The sequence below is a fragment of the Hemicordylus capensis genome, chromosome 3 (assembly GCF_027244095.1).
Source record: "Hemicordylus capensis ecotype Gifberg chromosome 3, rHemCap1.1.pri, whole genome shotgun sequence".
In the NCBI taxonomy this organism is placed as follows: domain Eukaryota; kingdom Metazoa; phylum Chordata; class Lepidosauria; order Squamata; family Cordylidae; genus Hemicordylus; species Hemicordylus capensis.
In genome coordinates, this window is record NC_069659.1 from 164,245,529 (window position 1) to 164,269,317 (window position 23,789).

Consider the following 23,789-nt stretch of genomic DNA (forward strand, 5'->3'; position numbering starts at 1 on the left):
TACAATTCTAGGGATACATAAAGTGTGCCGTCAAGTCAATTTTGACTCCTGGTGCCCACAGAGCCCTGTGGTTTTCTTTGGTAGAATACAGCAGGGGTTTGCCATTGTCTCTTCCCATGCAGTGTGAGATGATGCCTTTCAGCATCTTCCTAGCCCCACAACCCCTTAGGGACGGCCCTGGCATGATGAGTGCTACCTACTACCCAACCCACAAAAGAAATGGGCAAGCAGGCAATTTTCAAAATTGTTTAACCTTTCTAAAAAACAAACAAACCCATAGGATATTATGGGGATTGGGGGAAAATGTTAAACATTTGTTAAACATCACCTGCTTGCCCATTTCTTTTGTGCTTTTGGGTGGTAGGTAGCACCCATCACGCCCTACTAGGCAACCCACTTTGGTGTCCCTAGGAGTTACCCATGGGGAACAATGGGATGTTTTGAGTTCCCTGTTGTTCCCTATGGCTGGAACAGTTTTGCATTGCAATTTGCAATGCAGTTTGCAACCCTGCCTTAAAAAAACACTGCAGAAGCTTACAGTAAAAGTGAATCTGTCCTTCCCAACACAGAACACACATTTCAAATACAGTCCAAAATTGGCCAAAAATGAATCACTGACCCAGAATCCACTGCCAGCCACAGTGCCTACATTGCAGTAACATCATTGGCACAGGTTGCTCTCTCACACACAATTATGACTCTTCATGAAACTTCCTAGCATTGCAACAACTGCCAAAGCAGCACTCTCAGCAGAAAGCATAGATATAAGCTTAACTAGAGCAACTTCAGTCACATTTTGACTGAGTAGACCTTGCAATAAAGTTTGCAGAGCAGACCACAGCAGTGAGTAATGCATAAGTTAGTCTCAAGGCAAGATATGGAGCTCATCACAGCAATCACCAAGAAATATCACACACACACACACACACACACACACACACACACTCACACAGCTGACACATCCATTTCTCACCACAACACCATCTCACAAACACACAATCCACAACTCAAGGAAGGCGGGCACCCGAGTTCTGCCTTTGTCAATCAGAGATCCAGCAAAACCAGACAGTTATAGCAGCAATAACATCACATATTATACTCAGTGGTGCTGACAAGAAAACCACAAAATCAGACATTCCTTCCTTCCATCCTGCCTGCCTGCCAGCCACAGAGAGACAAGAGCAGTCATGGCCTGGTGCAGGCAATATTGAGCTAGATGGGCCAATGGTCTGACAAAAAACAAATCTTCTAGGCTCTTACCATGAGAAGAATTCTTCTTTCTTTTCTTCTTCTCCAGCATGCATCCTGCGACACTGCTACCTGCCTGCTTGTTTCTGAATGATAACACCATGGCCTCAGATTGGTGCTGAGCCATGGCTGACAGCCATACATTGGGCAGGGGATCAGTCCATCTTATCATGGCGGTATGAGTGTGCATGTCTGCGTGAGTCAGCAGCACTAACTGGCAGCTGTGACACATCTGGTTTTGGGGTTGGCCAGGATGAGCTGCCAGTGGTGTTGCAGTGGGTGTATTCATAAAATGTTTTGCCAACCCTTAGTTATGTCACATATAAGTGGTTTGTTGACAGTAGGGATCGGTTGGGACTACTGTGTTTCTTTGTTTTTATACTTCTGTGCCACCTATGGCCTAAATCTATCTGTATAGTCTCAGTCTAGCAACAAGCTCCTCAATCTAGAGATATTCACATGTAATGAGATCTGTTGTCTGCAAGTGATTTCTACTTTATTTTTTGAAGCTACAAAATTGATAGTTAATTAAAAGAATCTCATAATTAGTTTTTTAATCATTTTTTTAGAATTCTCTATTCATCTTTTGAAAACTCAAAAAGAAGTGGCATACATATACATTCTGTTGACTTCTAAGCAGCATAAAAATCAAGGGGAAGAGCTATGCTAACCAGCAGGTAACTCCCTAAAAAATAATTTAGTCTTAAGAATGCTAAAAAACCTTCCCCAAAATGTCAAGTGAAGAAGAAGAAGAAGAAGAAGAAGAAGAAGAAGAAGAAGAAGAAGAAGAAGAAGAAATGAAAGTATATGTGCAACAAAACAGAACAATGCACAATGTGCATCAGTCACTCTGTTAAGAGGCATGCATATTCATATAAGCTGTAACTGAGAAAGGGCTCCAAATTAGAATTATATTTCACTGTCCAAGTAAATGTGTGTTCAGGCTGTCAAATCCTCTTGTACAAATCTGTCTAACTATATCTCATATGTTTTAATCACAGCACATACTGCAAAGTGCTGCATCTTCAGATCCAAATAAGCCAATCATGCCTCTTTAATTAACTGCAATGATTTTAATTGAATGAGAATAACAAGAAAACAAAATGATAACCAGAATGAATCAAGATTCTATAGCCCTTTAAGTAGATTGTTTGTTTCAGTTCAGTTCACTGCTGAGCCAAATTCTTTGTGCAGCTGCTGGTCCTGGAGCTGGTCTTGTGGTAGCAAGCATGACTTGTCCCCTTAGCTAAGCAGGTTGTGCCCTGGTTGCATGTGAATGGGAGACTAGAAGTGTGAGCACTGTAATTTATTCCCCTTAGGGGATGGAGCCACTCTGGGAAGAGCATCTAGGTTCCAAGTTCCCTCCCTGGCATCTCCAAGATAGGGCTGAGAGAGATTCCTGCCTGCAACCTTGGAGAAGCCACTGCAAGTCTGTAAAGATTATATTGGGCAAGATGGGCCTATGGTCTGACTCAGTATATGGCAGCTTCCTATGTACCTACATCTATCTATCTATCTATCTATCTATCTATCTATCTATCTAATCAGTTTATATACCGCCCTTCCTAAAGTGGCTCAGGGCATTTTTTATTTAAATCAAAAACACTATAATAAAACAGTTAAAATAAAATAATAATATTTAAGCCAGATTAAAATTTAAAATTAAAACTAGATATCATTAAAAGCTAGGCTTAAAAGATGGGTCTTTAAGACTCTCCTGAAGGCCACCAAGGAAAATAATCCTCTTATTCATGGGGAGTGTGTTCCACAACACAGAGTTGACAACCGATAAGGCTTGATCCCAGGTCACCACCAGTTGAACTGGTGGCACCCAAAGACAGACCCCTCCTCATGATCTTATTAAGTGGTGGGGATCTTGTAGGGGAAAGGCAGTCTAAGCCTTAAGGGCTTTAACGGTAATAACCAGCACTTTGTACTTTGCCTGGAAACATATCAGCAACCAGGGCAACTGCTTAAGAATAGGCATAATGTGGTGTCTCTGAGAAAACCCAGAGACTAATCTGGCTGCTGTATTTTGAACTGAAGTTTCCGAACTATGTACAAAGGCAGCTGGCATGCCACTGTTTTTAGGTCATTCTCCCTCAAGGAATGGGTGGAGTCATCAAATCAATTGCAGCTGGTAAAAAGTGCTCCTGGCCACAGCCTCATCCGGAAGCACCAAGGTGAGACCCGGGTCCAAGAGCACTTGCAAGCTACGAACCTGTTCCTTCTGGGGGAGTGTAACCTCATCCAGAACAGCAAGTTCTATCCCATCTTGCAGATTATGATCCCCAACAATGAGCACCTCTTTCTTGCTTTGATTCAGCTTCAGTTTATTATCCCTCATCCAGCCCATTACTGCCTGTAGGCAGACATTTTTGTTTGTTTGTTTTAATGAATGAATGAATGAATGTAGCGCATCGCCCCTTCAATTCCGCAGATGCAGTGTCCTGAGTAACATACTTTTAGTGAAGGAGGAATAATTTAGAGGAACTACAAGGTGACAAAATGTATGCCCATAAAAATCAATCCATCAGGAGCATCTTAAACTACATTATAGGGTTGCCTGTAGGAATGTCTCTATGAATACTCAGAGAGTTATAAGGGAGGGGGTATTGTTTTCCAGGTGAGAGACTTCTGAAATCATGATCAAGAAAACTTTGTCTCATGTCCCCACAACAGCACTTCAGATAGGGGTGGGATGCAGAGCCCAGCCCTTCTGGAAGATCTCCATAGGCAGGATCATGTGAGAGCAAGTCGTCCTTTAAATACCCCAAATCAGTGTTCTCTCTAATTTTTTTCATCTATGTGAGGAATAAGTTCTGTTCTGAGCAGCAGAGTCAAAGCAGTGCGCACACATGTGCATTCAGAGTGGGGCCTTCCTGATTCATCCTGAGTAGAATCTAAAATTAACTGAGCTGACATTAAAAAATGTGTGAGTGCCTTAGAGGGAACACTGCCCCAGAACCAAACTCTTTAGGGTGGGGTTCTCAAACTTGGGTCCCCAAATATTGGGTTCCCTTTGACCATTATGGTTGAGGATGATGGGAGATGTAGTTCTTTGTCCATTGTGACTATAAATGATGAGAGTTGTAGTCCAACACCTGGAGGTCCACATTTAGCTTGCTTTAGGTATATCAAGGTGATAACCAATGCCTTGAACTGGATTTGGAAATGTACCAGGAGCTAGAGCAGATCAGAAAGATATGGAGTAGCATGCTCTGACTAACAAGCCCTGGCAGTCATCTGGCAGCAGAATTCTGCACCAGCTGCTATTTCTGCATAGCCCCACCTAGAGCTGACTAAAACAGTCTAACCAGGATGTGACCAATGCATGCGTAGCAGCAGCCAGATCTGCCTTATCAAGAAGTGGATGTAACTGGAGGACAAAATGAATCTGTACAAAGATAACCTGGCCACAGCTTATACCCGAGCACCAAAGAGCACACCCTAGTTCTGTCTCTGATCTTTCAAGTAGCAGCTGTGTAATCAGTCTCAGATCAGATTCATTATTGACCAAAATCACTTTCACCTTGTCTAGATTAAGTTTCAACTTGTTAGTCCACATTCAGAGGACCAATGGAGTGGAAGATCTCCACTGCCCATTCAGCATCTGCTGGGGAAAGAGTGATAGAGTTGGAGATCATCCACATACAGGTATCCCCACACTCCAGATTGCTGGAGGTAAAACAGCATTGTGGGGTGGGTGGATGAACCCCTGAGGAACTCAGTAGGTAAATTGACAAGGAGAAGATGCTTCCCCTCCTAGAAGCTGTCCCTTTGAAAGAACTGGAATCTGATACCCTAATGCAGAAGGATACTATGAGACAGAACCATCAGGACAGACCCCCCTGTTCAGCTCCTGGCACAGGTCACCCACCAGAGAAACCAAGGCAATTTCAGTCCCCAAGCCAGGCCAAAAGCCTGCTGGGATGTATGTGAGTCATCAGTCTTATCCAGACAAATCTGGGGTTGAGCCAGTACTCATGCCCGTGGTCTCCCCAATTTCTGAATGTATTGCTCTGCTTTCATATTAAAAACTCAATAGCTGATTAAGCTGATTATTGGTTGGAACATTTGTTTTCCCCTATAGCAATTGCCCCTTCAATCCTTAGGGACAACATTTTATAAGTAAGAATAACTGAACTGAACAATGAAGAAGCTTCTCTTACAACAAATTTGTAAGGTTTAAGGTGCCACAAGGCTCTTTGTTTTTGTTATAACAGACTTACATGGCTAATTCCTCGGGAAGTTAACAAAAAACATAATTAGCAGTCACCTTAAACTTCCCATTTCTTAATATGTTAAAATAAATATTAGCCAACTTTCAGTCAGAATTAACTTTGTTATATTTGTTCTTTGCCCTTCCTCGCTACACCCTATGCATGTGCACTAACCCACCTATCTCCCTTCCTGGATTTTCAAATTATCAGCCAACTTTATTATTTATTTATTTATTTATTCATTCATTCATTCGATTTCTATACCGCCCTTCCAAAAATGGCTCAGGGCGGTTTACATAGAGAAATAACAAACAAACAAGATGGAACCCTGTCCTCAAAGGGCTCACATTCTTTAAAAAAACATAAGATAGACACCAGCAGCAGTCACTGAAAGTACTGTACTGGGGGTGGATAGGGCCAGAACTTTAATTCTGTGTTCCTCATTCACTGAGATCGTGCAGATGGATCTCTGCCAATATGGGTATGTCTGTTCATCATTTGATCCACACAGCCATGCCTTTGTAAGTACAGATGGGATCCCCTGTATTTTAAGTGAATGGGGAAGCATGATTGTCAGAGAGGCATCTCCCTCTCTATAGTATTTAAAACCAATCAACATAAGCAAGTCCATACACACAAATTTATGTTGGCTGTAAGTGCTTTGGGCCCATTTTCTAGAAATGGTGATCTTATGGAACTTTGTATCTAGTTGCAATGATGAGCATATAGTTTGGACATGTCTTTTTGCCCCCCTCTCTGAAACTCACTGTTTTTGAAAGAATAGTTACGCATGATAACAGTTTGTTGAGATATTTCAGGAGTGATCTTTGTATGATTAAAAATCATTATTCCATTAACTCTCATGCCAAAAAAGAATTAATGACTTCATGAATCATAATTAAGGCTTCCAGGTTTTTGGCTTGGAGAAAGCGTTAACATTTCATGGGTATGGCTTAATGCTTCATTTTTCATATTGTATTCATTTCAACATGGATATCTGTGCCTTTCTATTTCTTTTCTCCCACCATTGCACCTGCAGCCCAATGAAGACAGGACACACTTAGTTGGAATAAAATAGGGCCACTTTATTAACGTAAAGCAGAATAAGACCTGCAACAAGGTACCTAACTAACCAGAGGGCAGGTACTCCTCCCATGTGGGACCACCTCCTAAGGAGGACCATCCCATACCAGGGGGAAGGGCTGGGTACTGATTTGGTCAGGCACCAGGTCCTGGCTTCCTCTCACCACAAGGCTTTCTCCCGCTGGGAGGGGGGGCAACCTGGCCCACCCCCAACTCAAGCCACCAAAGCTCTGAGCTGGTGAGTTGAGCCATTCCCCAAGCAGGGGCCACTGTGGTGTAACACATTTTGGTTTAAAGACTCAAAAATTTTCAATCTGGATTCCAGCCCAGTTTGGAAACTGAGACACTTTGGTCATCCTGGTGAATGGCATACACCATGAAGTAAACAGGGGAAATGTACCTATTGGTTCTGTGGGGCCTCTCGCAGTTTTTATACCATCAGCCATGACATCCTTCCAGGCTGCCTAGCCAAGGTAGGACAAACATCTGCCACACAATACACCAGCTATAACTGTAGTCGAGAAGAAAGAAAAACAAGTCAAAATATCGAAATAGCAATACCAGGGGATAGCAGAATAGAAGGAAAAGAAGCAGAAAAAATCACCAAATACAAAGATCTACAAATTGAAATTGAAAGGCTGTGGCAGAAAAAGACCAAAATAATCCCAGTGGTAATTGGCGCCCTGGGTGTAGTTCCAAAAGACCTTGAAGAGCACCTCAACACCATAAGGGCCACAGAAATCACCATCAGTCAACTACAAAAAACAACTTTACTGGGAACTAGGGATGTGCACGAACCGGTCCAGAGGCCATGTTGGAGGCCTCCGGACCGGTTTGGAGCCAGACCGGTCCGGCGGTCCGGCACCAAGGGGGGGGGGGTTCTACCTTTAAGGGCGGGGTTTAGAACCTACCCCTCCTGCCACTCTTCCCCCTCCGGCGCTATAGTTTATAGTGAAGTTTTTGGGGCGGCAGCGTTCCTCACTGCCGCCCCGCCCCCGTCGTTGCCTGGAAGCCTTCGTAATAGCAGCACGCATGCGAGGAACGCTGCCGCCGCAAAAACTTCGCTATAAACTACAGCGCCGGAGGGGGAAGAGCGGCGGGAGGGGTAGGTTCTACCCCCCCCGCCCTTAAAGGTAGACCCCTTCTCAGTGCCGGTCCGGACCATGCACATCCCTACTGGGAACAGCCCACATTTTACGGCGATACTTATAACAACAGCAATATTGATAACAAAATTCTGGCATCCCAGGTCCTTGGGAAGGACTCGATGTCTGGATAAAACAAACCAGTCAATAACACCTGCTTAACTGTGCAAACAAGAAATAATAATACATAGCAGATACAATTGCTACACTAATGCTGGCATTACACTGATCTTTTCCTGCAGCAAACATGCCGAGAGTAGATGGCATACCAATATCTTTAAGCAGCTGTTTAAAGGAGAACCCTCCCAACCAAAGGTTAAACACAGATATTGAAAGATGCCATCTTTGATTTCTGTGTGATTACCACACTAATTTATATGGTAATTTATACCACTCTTATTAAAAAAAGAGTGCATATCTCTTTTATGCACAAGAGTTAGATTCTGTCAAGACCAAATCTATCCAGTTTGACTCATTTTGCTCCTAGTAACTAAATTTATATTCTTTTACCACAGGATAAAATTAAGGCGGCCATCCTGTGTGTAAAATTGGACCCAACAGTAATAGATTTTTTTAAAAAACTGCTTTGGGGGAATAATATAGATCTTACAAAAACATTATCTTCACACACACCCCGCCACCCCCGCCTCTTTACACATACACACGATAAAATTCCAATTGAGATGGGAATAATATTTTCTAAATTCTTCATGAAGAATAAAAGTCACCAAATAATAAAATTGAGCAGTTTGACATGGAAAGATGTCCTCATAATAAAGTAGAACATTTTATATGTTTCATCCTAGCAGTTTTCTACAAAATATGATTTCTTGCCTAAAGGCAAGGAAAGATTAACCAACTCTGTTTGGCTGCTCAGCCAATAACTCAGCTGGAAAGGAATCTAAAGAGCAAATTGTAAGCTTCACAAATGCAATCAGTTTATCAAGGTCAGATAAGGACAAGAACACGAATGGATAGGATTCCAGATAAAAATGGAATAGATACTGATACAGTATGATTAGGGCAAAAATGAGGCCACCTGCTGAATCGCAGGGCTGAAATGCACCACAATCTGCAAACTACATTGTCACAACAGCATTTATTGACTGGAAATCCCCGCTGCTGAGAATAAATTAGTCTTACAGGAAACAAAATTATCTCCATTTTCCTTTATTAAATGGAAAATGAAGTTGTCTGCCAGAATAGAATGGAATGGCTGTAGATAACTGATAATTTTTCAGAGAATATTGTAGTAAGGTTCCTAAGTAGTAGAAAGTAAGGGTAATAAGCTTCTAAAAATGGTTTGGAACTGTAGGTGGCCATATGGTGTGATGGTATCACAGCAAGAAGCAAAATTAAGTTTTTTTCCAAAATTTCCAAGTTTGCATTTGCTAATTTTCAGAAGATACATTCTGTATGTTGATGTTACTATTTACCATAAGCTAGGGCTCTGTGTTTAAAATTAATTAATTCATATATGTATACACACACACACACACTTACTTACATACAAACACCAAAGAATCCCCACAGTAGCACAATCTTTATATTGAAAATTGAAACTGATGGGGTTGTATCCAGTGCTCCCTCTAACAGAGATTCACAGATGCTGCTGACTACAACTCCCAGAATCCCCAGCTGCAATGACTTTTGCTTGGGGAATATGGGATTTGTAGTCAACAACATCTGGGAATCCCTGTTAGAGAGAACACTGGTTGTATCCCAAGAAAGTAAGTCAAGACTGTCCCATTCAAAATAATGGAAGTTGAATTAGTCACAACTAAGTCAAGTCCCATTAGTTTCAGTGGGACAGTCCGCAAATATGACAGACTACATGCTTTGCATGTGAAAGGTCCCAGATTCAGCCCCTGGTATCTCCAGTAAAAGGGATCCTCATGTAACAGGACTGGGAATGATCCGAAAACCTTGGAAAGCAATTGACATCAGTGTAGACCAGTGGTTCCCAAGCAGGGTTCCTTCAGATGTTGCTGAACTACAACTCCCATCATTCCCAGCTGAAACTGATTGTGACTGGGGGTGTTGAGAGTTGTAGTTCAGCAACATCTGGAGGGACCCTGCTAAAGAAACAATGGTGTAGATAGTACTGGGAAATGGAAAAATGTTCTGCCTCTGGATAAGATAGCTTGACAACTTCTCATTTGGTTCAGTGTTCTTAAATAAGAATGAAGAGTCATTCTCTTTCCCGAGGTGTGAGAGCCCTGTGGTGTAGTAAACTGAGTTTTAGAATTTATCCTGTACTGAAGAAGTGTGGGCTCAAATCCTCCCTTAGCCATGAATCCCAGAGCAGTAGTGCTACAGATTTCCTTGATCAAATGTGTGTTTCAGAACCTGTGTTTGCTGAGGTAATGGAAATGTGGGAGTAGGGATGAACTCAATGTTCAGAAGGGGAAATCAGCAGGTGAGGAAGAGAGGTGGGAATCTAAAAGGAAACACAAGAGAGATGCCAGCAGCAGTCACTGGAGGGACACTCTGTTGGATGGAAAAGGGACAATTTGTTATTTCCCCCCTGCTAAATATAAGGGAGCCACACTTTCAACAGTGGCTGCATTTGAACATAACATGAAAGCAGGGTTTGTTGAACCTGTGGTTAATTTTTGAAACTGTGAATCACATTGCAGATGTTTGTCCAACCGCAGCCGGGCAACCTCCGATTTCAGGGTATGGAGCCCCCTTCCTCTTCCTTGTCTGCCAATGTTCTATCCCAGAAAGCTCCATAGTGCTCGCATTGCCGGACTGTGGGCAAGGCATCAGCACATTTGCAAGGTGGCCATTGGCCACAATCTTCAAGCGGGGTGCCAAGCATGATAGTGCCTTTTTTGAATGAATGACCACAGGGAAAGGGCATTAAAATCCCTTTAAATGGCATGCAAGCCCTTCTCCTAAGAGCAATTATACTGCCGCCCCTGTGAGAGCCCTGGACCAAAACAGTGTCGCACAAGCATAATTGCTGGCAATGGGGGGATGTCAAGGGGCAATATTTTTCTGTAACTCCAGGAACAGATCGTGAGGACTTCCTAAGAGGGAAAGACTCGACGCGAATCCAACAGACTACAACATAGAGCACATTTAAAGATCTATGCTCAGGCAATACGTACTGCAAAGAAGGGTTTCTTTTCTGCCCGTATTGCCTCTGCGAGCTCAGGCCCAGCGGAGTTGTTAAGGGTTGTGAGGGGGCTAGTATCCACCCCCGCTCCCTTGAACCAGAATTTGGAGTCATCAGTTACCCACTGTGATGTGTTTAAAGAGTTTTTCGCAGATAAAATCTCTCGGATTCGGGCCGATCTAGATGGAGACTCCACAGTTAATTTGATGTCTGAACTAGAGGTGTCCAGCAACTCCTCTTATGCGATTTGACTGGATCGGTTTCAGTTTGTGACTCCTGAGGATGTGGACAAGCTGCTTGGAGTAGTGAGGCCTACCACTTATTCTCTTGACCCTTGTCCAATATGGCTTGTTTGATCTAGCAGGGAGGCTGTTATAGATCTCTTCTAAAGAAGCCTGCATTAGATCCCTCAGAGCAATTATACACATGTTTCCAACCTCCCATGGCTGGGCAAGGTAATTGAGAGGGTGGTAGCCTCTCAGCTCCAGGCGGTCTTGGAAGAAACTGATTATCTAGACCCATTTCAAACTGCTTTTTGGGCGGGCTATGGGGTGGAGACTGCCTTGGTCAACCTGATGGATGATCTCCAATTGGGAATTGATAGAGGAAGTGTGACTCCTGCCTCTCAGACAGATTCCAGATGGTGTCGATTGGAGACTGTTGCTCTTCAAGATCTGAGCTTAAGTATGGTGTCCCTCAAGGCTCTGTACTTTCTCCAATGCTTTTTAACATCTACATGAAACCACTGGGAGAGATCATCAGGGGATTTGGAGCTGGGTGTTACCAGTACGCTGATGACACCCAGATCTACTTCTCCATGCCAACTTCTTCAGGAGCTGGCATATCCTCTCTAAATGTCTGCCTGGAAGCAGTAATGGGCTGGATGAGGGAGAATAAACTGAAGCTGAATCCAGATAAGACGGAGGTACTTATCGTGTGGGGTCAGAACTCCAGAGATGATCTTGATCTACCTGTTCTAGATAGGGTCACACTTCCCCAAAAGGAACAGGTTCGCAGTCTGGGAGTAATTCTGGATCCACACCTCTCCTTGATTTCTCAGGTTGAGGCGGTGGCCAGAGGGGCTTTCTATCAGTTTTGGCTGATATGCCAGCTGCACCCGTTTCTCGAGATCAGTGACTTCAAAACAGTTGTACATTTGTTGGTAACCTCCAGACTTGACTTTTGTAATGCGCTCTACGTGGGGCTGCCTTTGTATGTAGTCCGGAAACTCCAGTTGGTTCAGAATGCGGCAGCCAGGCTGGTCTCTGGGTCATCTCGGAGAGACCACATTACTCCTCTGCTAATGGAGCTTCACTGGCTGCCAATAGGTTTCTGGGCAAAATACGAAGTGCTAGTTGTAATTTATAAAGCCCTAAATGGCTTACGCCCTGGGTATTTAAGAGAGCATCTTCTTCACTATGACCCACACTGCCCATTGAGGTCATCTGTTGAAGTCCGTCTCCAGTTACCACCAACTCATCTGGTGGCCACACAGAGACGGGTTTTCTCGGTTGCTGCCCTGAGACTGTGGAATGCACTACCTGCTGAGATACGATCCTCCCCATCTCTGGCAATTTTTAAAAAAACAACGGAAAACCCATCTTTTCAAAATGGTCTGTTTTTATATTGTTGCATTGTTTTAACTTTTATATGTGTTGTAGCTGTTTTTATGTTGACCTGAGGGAGGGCAAAGGATCCTGGGGTCTGTGACCAAGGATGGCAGACCCTGGCTCAGCAGTCCAGGGACACCAAACCAACCTCCTGCTCCCATGTCACCTTGCTGCCCAGAGATTAGCCCTCTCATGAGAGGGCCAGTCCACTAGCAAGAACCAGAGGCTCCAAGATCTTCGGTCCTCCATTGGACTGTGTTCTTGAGGTAGGCCATCCAAATAAAGGGGGCCTCGCTCGTGTGGGATCTTGTTCTCTAAGGTTAATAATAGAACTTTTACACAGTGAACCCCTCCTCTACAGGCAACCCTTTCATACACCCAAAGGACAATTTGCTGCTCCAATTGTCTGGGCATTACCAGCTGGGCTGGCTATGGAAACACCAGGACCAGGAATAGATCTTCACTCTTGCAAATTTCCTGGGTTTGGGGTGGTGGTTCATGCCACCTGGGTTTCCTGGGTTTGGGGGGGGGGGGGGTTCATGCCAGTCTGGTTCAAGTCTGGTCCAGACTTGAACTGAACTGGGCAACCTGGTTTTGTGCACACCCCTACTATCCGGCCTGCATGCATGTCTCCATGGCCTTACACACTCATGAGAGAACTAACTTTGGGATAAGGGGCATCATCACACATTATTAGTGATTCTGCTCAATCCCTGCATAGCCCACAGTGGCTCTTCTCATGAGTAGGGCGTGGGTGTCTCCATGGCCTTTCACTCTGAGAGAGCAGGAGAATTACACAGGAAGAATTTCTCCATTAACTGCAATTATCAACATCAGGAGAGAGGGTATGCACATACCTCTTGCCTGTGGGCTCCCCAGAGGCATCTTATGGGCCACTGTGTGAAACAGGATGCTGGATTAGATGGGCCTTGTGCCTGATCCAGCAAGGTTGTTCTTATCTGGAGGCAATGCTGCTCCTGTTGGATGGACCTTCTCATGCCATAGGGGAAGGGGCTATTTCCCCCTTCCTGAACTTTATTGTACAAAAAATTGAGTTGAACCATTCAATAATTCCTGGATGGGGATGCCTTTTGAACTCAACCTTGGGTATCCCTGCCCTGCCATATGTTATCTTTGCAGCAATGCAATTGGGTTGCCCAGTTTATGGTGCCACCATGACTGCGTGTACTTTTGAACATACATCTTTATCAATACATTTTCAGAGAGCAAAACATATAGTACTTGTCTCGCCATCCTGTCCCTTTTCTCTTCTGATTGCCAGAAGGGGAAAACAAAGAAAAGTGGTAAGCGGGCATCCCCCTTCATGTGACTTTTCCATTTGACAGGCTTAGAAACTTGGGATAGGACGTGGCATTATCCCTGTTGCCAGGCAACAGCTTCAGTAGCTTGGAGACAGGGGTGAGGCAAGTGCTTGGAGAGGCAGCCATTGAGAAGTACAGCAGGCAAGGAGCAGGCACATTCCCGGGAAGGTCTGGGCCACAATTTCTATAATTGTGGTTCCAGAAACAACGCAAAACCACAGTTATGGCAGCATATGCATTCGGATGTAACACTGCTGCCCCCAAACCTCTAGTTGAAATGGTGAAACTCACTACAACCTAAAGGTTCAAATTGGAGTTTGGCAAGGGAAACCACAGGTCGCTTTGGGTGCAAAACCATGGTTTCATGCATTCAGACGTACAGGAATTCCAACCTCTACCCCATTTAACTGCGGTTTGGTGTTACATGTGAATGGGGCCCGTACCTCATTAGGCCCATTCACACATTATGCTCAGCACTCCTACAATGAGTGTAGAATGAATAGAGGTATAGTCATTCACATGTTAAGCTGAATGCAGGTATAGAAGTACTCTTTCTCTCTCTTCCATGCATTTGAAGGGCCTGTATCCAGGTTCACTCTTTAAATGAACACAGGTACAGTCATTCACACAAACACATGAACGGGTGTACAGACATCTGTACACTTGTACAGCAAAATTTGGAATCGGGCTTTTGTACTGTTATCACAGGACCCTCCTACACAACTTTGGCCCTCCAGCTGTTGTTGGACTACAACTCCCATCATCCCTAGCCACAGTGGCCAGTCATGTGGGTATTGTAGTCCAAATATGTAGTCCAGGAGGAGGGCCGAAGTTGTGCAGCCCCTTGTTAGCACATCTGCCAAATTCCTCCTGCAAATGTTCTCCAGGCCATTTTCCTGTAGCTTGGCTTACTTGTGGTCTCAAAGTCCAACTGAAAACTGGGATAAACATGCCTGGGAGCATTCATTTTTAGTGCAGAATCAGCAGGTGTGGTAAAGAAGTATTTTGCCTGTGCATATCACCTTCCTCCACATTACTGTTGTGAGGTAAAGAAGGTTGTTTCTTAGACAGAGAACTCCATGTATGTTGTCCTAAGTTCTTTGGGGAAAAATTGGAATAAATGACTATCATATGTCTGAAACAGCTGAAAGAAAACAAGGAATTCATACTCCAGAATCCTTAAATTATCTGAATAGGCGTATATATTATGCTGATTAGGGAAATTATGACATTTTTCAGGTTGATGAGGAAGAAGCATTTCCTCTATGGGATTCCTGACAGAAACTGCTGTGGCAGAAGCACCAAGAATCTAGAATTAGTGGGCACTTAAACAAAGTGATTTCTAATTATTCTTGGACTTTAAGATTCTGTAGTTGTAGAAGTCCGCCATATTTTTAGAACCCATGGGTAACAATTTATTAAACATGCATTTCCATAATATAGCATTCAAAATAAGACACAATGTACAATAAAACAATAATACACTTACTTCCACTCAACACCATATCTTATTATTACTTTCCCCTCAAATCATACATCCAATGTAAGCCCACATGTAATACACAAACACATAACAACCCAGTATAAATTATCTTCCCCCACATACAAAATAATATTTAAAAGAAAAAAGAAAAGACAGAAATAAGAGCTCTAATTACAGTGTGAGAGAATGCCGGTTTCCACATAACCATCTCAGCGTATATAACTCTATGAAATTCTTCCAAATTCCATGGAATACATCATCACTTCATCTGTCTAAAAAAAAATGATTTTTTTACATGTTGCCAAGATCAGCAAATCAGTTATTCACTGCTGCACCTCAGGGGATCCTTTTATTTTCCAATTTTGAACTATTTAGATGCTTTGCCAACATCCGAGCTCAAAGAAGCCATGCCTTTTCATATTTGGATAATTTCCATTCACTCAGAATTATCCCTAGTATTATGATTTCTGATGTAAATTCAAAGTTAATATTCATAATCATAATCTGTCCTTTCTAAAACATCCTTCCAGAATGAGCACAGAAATCTGTGTTCCACAAATAAGTGAAGTAATCCAGCTCCTTTATATTACCTCTCCAGCATTTATCATCATTTTATAACCCAAAGTGAGAAGAAGCAAACTGAAACCAAATAAACTCTTATGTGTTTTTTAAAAAATGAATCAGTCTTAGGCAGAAATCTAATGATGTCTTTCTAATATTAACTAATGCCATTGCCCATTTTGTGGTGACATTCTACATTCAGGCCCTTACTCCATTTGTCTCAGTCCCAGAGGCGTATCTAGGGAAAATAGCGCCTAGGGCAAGCACTGAAATTGCGCCCCCTGTCCAAACATCTGACACCCATCTTTCAGATACCATTACCATATTATCAACTCAAAAATACAAGTCAAGCTAGTTAACCTTTTAATATTTCAAAAACTATTTAGCAGTGGACGTAGCCAGACCAAAAGAAATGCTGGAAAAGCTACAAATTTCAGTACGCTGGGGCTCATGAAATACCCAAATACTATGTGGAGGTGTACTTGGAAAACTAAACAGAAGCACCTGCCTAATTGTCTACTGTGCATTGTAGCATTACTATTACATAAGTTTTAAAAATAAATGGAGAATTTGACTTTTCTCAGATACTCTGAAAATGCAGAGTAAATTGTTCACTGCTTGGAATATATTCTAGTATTTCAGAAAGATAGTGAAAATGAGAGAAAGAGAGCAAGAAACTCCCAGTGGGCCTTAATACTAAGGATTTCACACTGATTCAAAGACAAACTCAGTATTAATAGCCATCACATTTAACTCACTTATCACAAGAAGCAAAGTAAGAGCAAATGAATACAATCCTAGCTCATAAGCTTCAGTTCAGTATTCACTAGCCCTGATTCTCTATACATAGTGCCAAACTGAATATGTGTACAGTGACTTATATTATATTAAATTAATTTTTATACCTGTAGCCCCTTTAGGGGGCTTCCTAAAGGCCATGGGGGGAGTCTGCAAAAGTTCCCTCTCCCCCCGCTGGCCTCTAGGGCCTTTAAGGGACCATTTGAGCATGGGCGGTGGCAATTTTTAAAAATATTTTTTTTAAATGGCCACTGAAAACACAATGGCCACCATGCATGCTCAAATGGCCTCTGCGAGGCCTGGCATGGCCTAGGGCCTCACAGAGGCCATTTGAGCATGTGCAGTGGCCATTTTGTTTTCAGTGGCCATTTTTTTTTAAAAAAGTTAATTTTAAAAAATGGCGCGCCCCCTTCAAGCGGCGCCCGGGGCACGTGCCCTGCCTGCCCCACCCTAGATCCGCCCCTGCTCAGTCCTAATCCAGTGTCATTACAGAATTTGTTTTACTAAATACACAGATAATTATATTGGCTATCCCTGTATTACTAACTGTCATCCAAAATCCTAATCAATCAGAAACCCAAAGCATCTGGGCCAAATCACACATTCAAGCTGTGTTTAAGTTGAAGAGACTGCCAAGCAGCACTCGGGGGCAAATTGAACTCTGACTGAAGAACTGAAAAGGACTTAAGAGTCAGAAGAGTCCTTTAATTGATTGAGCCTAAAAATACCCTTTGAGGACCACGTTTCCCATATGCCCAACCATCCTGCAATTTTAATATGAGGATTAATCCAATGTGTCATTATGAATAAATGGGGCATCATGGGATTGCTCCAGAATGTTTGTCCATACCATTCTTGTAGCCATAATAGTAGGCATGTATCTCTTGTGATTCCTCAGATATTTTGAACCATTTATATGCAAAGGTTCAGCTACTCTTCAGCTTCCATTTGAAAAACTATGAAGCTATTCCCACGACCAGGGGAAATCAGGCTAAGGGAGCCTAGCCCAATTTCCCCGGCTGTCTGCTGCCATTAGAGCCACACGGCTCCCAGCAGCAAACCGCAAAAACGACCCCTCCCCTTAAATGAGGTTAGCTCTGCTAACCCCATTTTGTTCATTGTGTGCTGTTGCAGTGCGGCTCCGTGCTGCAGCAACACAGGAGGAGAACCCCACCAGGAGGCTAAGCCCACTCTCCCTACACTACCCCAAACAGCACTTCACACTGATCGTGTGAAGCACCTCTATAAATTTGAGATTAGAACCTGAATATTTTTCAGAAGTAGACACTTGGAAAGGGAGAAGAGATTTCCACTAATAAACTTATTACAATGCTAACTTTGAACAATTCCGACTCTTTCCCCCTCTAGTCTGCACTGCCCTCTGCTCTCAGATCAAACCCTCTATCCTAGCAAACCTTCCCAAACTATCCAAGCAATGCCTTGACATGAACTAGCTCTCATAACTCACCTTCCACAATAAAATCCAGGAAAAAATGACATAAATTAAAAAGCTACACTAACTGTTCCTTCTAACTCAATCAAACCTTTATTTATTAAACAGTTAAAGGTAAAATAGCCCTTAAAATTCAGTTCTGGCATAAAAGTTAACTGAATTTAACCATTGCTTTTAGAGTTGCTTGCAACTTACTTCAGTTAATCTTTTAAATATAATGGCCAACATCTGTATGTGCAGCAAATATGCAGCATGCACTCCGCGGGAGGGGGAACTCTCCTTCCCTCTGTAGCTGGTGTGACTCCTGGAAAACAAAGTGTCGCTGCACACACACTTCATTAGTCTAAAGGTCAGCCATGGAGTTTAAATATGAACATCACCCCAGTTCTTAACCAGTTACAATGAATGTTGTCCCTTAATGTGTCAACTATGGGCGATCTATTAAATACCAGGTCTCTATGGACTAATTTTCACATTACTGTTGAAGGACAAGTTCAATAAACGAGAGGTAAACACAACTGAAATAATGATGTGCAGTTGTGCAGAGTCCCGGCACTTTCCTCTGTTTGGCCCAATGGGGAAAAGTGCAGGGACACTACTTGCACGGCTGCCCATCAGCATTAACATCCTTCTGGTTCCACAACAGCAGTGCCACAGTGTGCATTGCCCTTGTAACAGTGCACATCACCTTGGCCACTGAATTTTGGAATTCAGCCTTGGAATAAGAATGTATGCATTGTGTTTAGAAACTCACCCTGCCCTGAGCCCATTGTGAACTGATCACATAATCTTCCCAGTTCAGACTCAAAGTTTAGAATGGACTCTCCCTGTTGCCCCATCACCACCCCATTCCCTCAGATATAAACTGATCCCCATCCTCCTATTGGGGAGGGATGGGGATGATTATACTCTAGAATGCTGCCACAGCAGCATATGGGGAATGTAGCTATGGAGTTCCTGGCACCTGGGATGCTGCTTGTAACAGTGTTGCAGAAAGCAGGAATGGGCTCAGAAAGAAAACATTTAAATTCTGATTGTGCGGGAGGGAATTGTGTTATCTGAGCAAATTCTGATGGAGCTGCTGGGGCTTGCCCATCACTGCATAATATGTCTAGTTTACTGCTCACATTTTCTTCCTGATGCAGAATCTGAAGGCAAGACAGACATGGCAGGTTCAGATACAAAAGAGAGGAACAGCTGGTGATGCCATGCCCAGTGGACGACTGTTGCTACATGATAATCAGATGTCAGATGTCTGCTGTGCTCACCAAATTGTTACAGTCGGCACGATCTGTCAGAAGTACTGTAAAATGAAAAATAACCAGAGAAATAGATCTTAAGTGGCTATGAAACTCCCAGACACTAAAATAGTTGTTCTGTGATATCAATATTCAGAAAAGCAAGCAAGGATAACAGCCTGAACTAGCAACTAGAGTGGGTCAAGGAGGATTTATTTATTTTTATTTTTTTAAAAGACGTGGGACAGAGGCGGCTTGCACTAAACAGATGCTATGATGAACTATAATTTGGAGCTTTCCATTTTAAAGCACCTGAAGGAGTTGCAGTATGCACCACAGCACAAAAGAATACGTTATTGCACTAGCAGCAAATCCCCCCTGTAACTTCAAGTATGACAGAACAAAATAGAGGGTGACTAGTTAAGCAGAATGTGCAAAAGGTAGGGCAAGGGACAGCAATAAAAGACCACAGAGGTTAAGCAAAACGTTATACAGTACATTGTAATAAATCAGAGTGGTGGTTAGTGCTCATGCATTGAACACAGTGGATTCAGCAGCCAGTAAGGGTGTGATGAGTTCTGCTGTTCTTAGTTCTGGAGATTGGAGTAAGAAGACTTTGTTAGTAGGTACGACCGTGTTTCTTTCGTTTCAGCGTTGCTCTCACAAGTAGCACTGGCAATGCAACCAACCAAATCATGGGGGGAAATCTCACAGAACAATCCCATTGTTTTGAGGTGTTCAAGACCCCTTTGTTCCCCTAGCTGGTTTGTATTCTTGGCACCATCTTGTTCTTCTTTGCCCTCACTGTCTGTGCTTTCGTTTTCAAGATCAACCTATTGATTCCATGGCATCATGAGAAATTCACCCATTCATAGTCCCATGTACTGCAGTGTACCAATTACTACTGTTGCTAACTTAATGGCCCGTCAAAGGGTCCCAATCTATCATTCTGGAAACACTTGGGTAACACAAAACTATAGGCTCAATTCTTTCCTTTTTGTTGCCCACATTTTTTAACCTCCTGTCTTATTTAAACACCAGCATTTTGAGCGTCGCTATGAATTACCAATAAGCTCTCAGTCAAGAAAATTGCCCTTTCAAATTACCATTCTCAAATAACAGAATTCAGCAGCCATGTTCCTGAATTCTAAAGGGGGTGGGGGAGAAAGAAAGCACAAAGCCAGTAGTCTAGAGAGATGAGAAATCTGTTTCTCAAGCTGCAAGCTGCTCAGATGTAAAAACCAGTCATTCCTGCATCTTACTTTCGAAAGACGTTTTTCATAACTTATGTATGATCTTGCAAAGTGTATCCATCTTTTCTCCAGAGTGACAACACTGATTAAATTAGAATAGTCAGTACAAGGTAAATTTTTTAAAAATGTTCAAAGACCTAAATGTACTCAGTACATTAGAATAATTTAGACATGGTGAACTAAAGCTAATGGAGTTTGAAGTTTAGTTAACCTCTCCTTCCTTCCTTTCCTTCCTTCCTTTTTTTGCTTTTTGCCTGAAAAGCTAATGTGAGTTCATAAACCAGTTCTTCACTGTAGCGTTAACTGTGTGTATTTATTTTGTCTGCATATTGCTTTTAAGCTTGTGCAACTAGATTCCTATTTATAGTGAAAAATGTACTACAAATATATTTTCATTAGAGGTTTCCCTTTCTACGCTGCTTTTCAGGTCTCTTCTGGGATATGATACCAATATATAAATCTGAGTTACATCTTCAAAGCTGGGGGGGGGGACTTACGAAGTGAGCTAACACTGTTTATACTGCCTAGGCCCCTTGAAGAGAACGTTTGGGAGACACAGTCCATGGAACTTATTTAGGAAGATGTTTCCATTGAATAGTACAGTCCTGTTTAATTTGAATGGGGCTTGGTGAGAGCCGTGCTTTACAGGATTGCAGCCTTACAACCTGAAACTCTAATCCGTTGTGCCAGAATACTTCAAGTTATGTCCATTTATTATTGCACAGTGCCTGATTTTCTTTTTAGATCCTTTATGAGTGACTCTGTTCACATTTACCTGTATCACTATAAGCACTGTTTCACTAATGGAAGACATTTACTCCTCTTAGTAACATAATGTAGAAACCAATTGTACACATCACAATCACAGTGAATTCCATTATCTGTGAGATATGTTTTGGAGCCTCAGAGACAACAGAATTTTCCAGGGCTGAGATCCATGAAGTACTGGCTCGTGTTACAGAGCTCACAAGAGCAGACAACTCCCATTAAAAATAAAGCAACCCACGGTTGCATTGGCTGCTGATAACACCCAGTTCTACTTCTCCATTGTGTTTGATTCAGGTGATATGCTGGAAATGCTAAATCAGTGGCTGACAATCCTGACTAACGAAGTACCACTGTAACAGGAAAAGCATTGATACATCAGAAAAGTCTAACTAACTGAGCTTCACTTCAATCTCAGTGGTGGAGACAAATTTTGATGACCTTCCCTTTCCCAGGAAGCACCCTGCATCACCCAGAAATATGCCCCTGATGGTCACACAGCTCTCAGGGACATATTTTCACATGACACAGAGAGCTTCCAGAGAAAGGCCAGTTGTTGACATTCCCTCCCATACACACTAAAACCTGTGCAGCATTAGTCTGGCACTTTTCAAAAGCACTACTCTAGTCTTTTTCCTGTTCACACCAGTGCTTCATTAAGTCTCAGTGTCTGCTAGTGTCAGTAACAGACTGCATATGGCCAAAAAAACTGACACTTAGGAACATAGGAAGCTGCCATATACTGAGTCAGACTATTGGTCCATTTACATTTACATTTCTAGAGGATTAGATTTGCAGTTTGTGGGTGTTCCCCACAAAATATGCAGTTTTGGCATTTGGAGGGGCAAGTGACCTCTACGCTATGGAACATCTTTCACCAACTGAGACAGTTTGCCAGTTCTGATCCCTTCCAAATGCTGATAATCTGCCCACCATCATCCATGCTCTAATAACTTCCAAATTAAATTTATGTGTTGTACAGGCAGGGGTGTTGCTTTTCAAACTTATTTTTAAGGTAGTTTCCGCCACCTCAATAACAGTGGTGGAACTAAACAGCACACCGCAGCCCAGAATGTGAAAAGCCAACCAGGAAGTGATTCATGCACACCCGCCACCACTTGCCAGCTTGCTTTTCACATGCCCAGTGGTGCGCTATTTAGTTCCGTTGCCACCACTGAGGCAGCAGCAAGTGATGGCGAGGCAAGTGGCAAGGCATGGGGGATTCAGAGCAACCACCAAAATGTTAGGGGCCCGTGCCCCTGGCCACTGTGTACAGGCACCTGTCTTTGTTCAGAAATTGTGGTTCAAAATTTAGCTGCTAGACTGCCAACTGGTACTGGCCATTGGGAACATATCCCACCAGTGGCTCCCATTCTGTTTCTGAGCATAGTTCAAGTACTGGAGCTTACTTTCAATGTCCTGCTCAATCATGGATCAGCACTGGGACCAGTGCTCTTTAACTTGTTCATGAATGATCTAGAAGTTGGGGTGACCAGTGAAGTGGCCAAATTTGCAGATGACACTAAACTATTTAAGGTAGTGAAGTCCACAACAAATTGTGAGGAGCTCCAAAAAGATCTCTCCAAACTGGGTGAGTGGGCAACAAAATAGCAAATGTGGTTCAATTTAAGCAAGTGTAAAGTGATGCACCACATTGGGGCAGAAAACACCAACTTTACATTTACGCCGATGGGATCTGAGCTGTCGGTGACTGACCAGGAGAGAGATCTTGCGGTTGTGGTGGACAGCTCATTGAAAGTGTCATCTCAGTGTGCAGCAGCTGTGAAAAAGGCTATTTCCATGCTAGGAATCATTAGGAAGGGGGTTGAAAATAAAAATGCTAATATTATAATGCCCTTATACAAATCTATGGTGCAGCCACATCTAGAGTAATGCATACAGCTTTGGTCATCACAGTATCTTAAGAAGGATATTGTAGAACTGGAAAAGGTGCAGAAGAGGGCAACCAAAATGATCAGGGGCCTGGAGGCTAGGCTACAGCATCTGGGGCTCTTTACCTTGGAAAAGAGGTGACTAAGGGGAGACATGATCGAAGTGTTTAAAATTATGCATGGAGTGGAGAGGGTGGACAGAGAGAATTTTTTCTCCCTCTCTCACAACACTAGGACCAGAGGTCACACCATTAAACTGAAAGTTGGGAAATTTAGGACTCACAAGAGGAAGTACTTTTTCATATAGTGCATAATTAATCTGTGGAATTCTTTGCCATGGGATGTGGTGATAGCCACCAGCTTGGATGGCTTTAAAAGGGGCTTAGACAGATTCATGGAGGACACGTCTATCAGTGGCTACTAGTCTGGTGGCTGTGGGCCATCTCTAGCCTCAGAGGCACAATGCTTCTCAATGCCAGTTGCAGGGGAGCAACAGCACAAGAGAGGGCATGCACATACCTCTTGCCTGTGGGCTCAGGGGGCTCTGGTGGGCCACTGTGTGAAGCAGGATACTCAGCTAGATCAGGGGTG

General features: G+C 43.0%; 1 protein-coding gene and 1 long non-coding RNA gene across 10 annotated transcripts in view; one reads left to right on the top strand and one right to left on the bottom strand.

Annotated features, from left to right (window-relative positions):
* The window catches only part of GPC6 (glypican 6), a 1,119,686-nt gene that overhangs the window by 708,150 nt on the left and 387,747 nt on the right, over nucleotides 1-23,789 (top strand). The window lies entirely within an intron of this gene.
* The window catches only part of LOC128349315 (uncharacterized), a 53,855-nt gene that overhangs the window by 9,103 nt on the left and 20,963 nt on the right, over nucleotides 1-23,789 (bottom strand). The window contains exons 4-6 of one of the 4 annotated variants that reach the window (XR_008318728.1): nucleotides 19,178-19,353; nucleotides 18,246-18,354; nucleotides 15,147-15,510 (exon numbers count right to left, since the gene is read on the bottom strand). This is a non-coding gene — a long non-coding RNA (uncharacterized LOC128349315). Of the gene's footprint in view, nucleotides 1-15,146; nucleotides 15,511-18,245; nucleotides 19,354-23,789 lie in introns of those variants that run through there. The other 3 variants (XR_008318727.1, XR_008318729.1, XR_008318726.1) reach the window with 3 other exon arrangements.